The following is a 416-nucleotide window of genomic DNA, read 5'->3' as shown; positions in this document are numbered from 1 at the left end:
GCTCTGCATAGAGTAGCTTACCCAGCAGATTGTCACAGCATGCACCCTCATTAGGATGCCTGCTTGAAGCTTAGATTCCTGGCATAAGGCAAAAATGGAATATCCAGGTGATGGAGGCTAGACACAGGTATTTRTCATTTACAAAACAGTTTCTCAAAGAACTGTGAAGTCTATAGATCTTCTRTAATATATATATACTGGCAGTTATTTTAAGCTGTGTTTTCAGACACAATTTATGAGTTTTCTTTAAACTAACCATTGATTTTCACCCTGTGTAATTTGAAACAGAAATTTGAGTTTTGGGAATAGCAGAAAAAAGCAGGGGAAGTTGAACATTTTGAGAATTGTTGTGATACCAATTTGTAACCATTTGAGTTAATTTCTAGCCTGCTGGGGCAACAGTGGCTCTTGGTATC

This window comes from Malurus melanocephalus, unplaced genomic scaffold (assembly GCF_030028575.1).
Source record: "Malurus melanocephalus ecotype Western Australia unplaced genomic scaffold, MMel_1.1 scaffold_152, whole genome shotgun sequence".
NCBI lineage: Eukaryota > Metazoa > Chordata > Aves > Passeriformes > Maluridae > Malurus > Malurus melanocephalus.
This window is presented reverse-complemented; position numbering follows the sequence as displayed.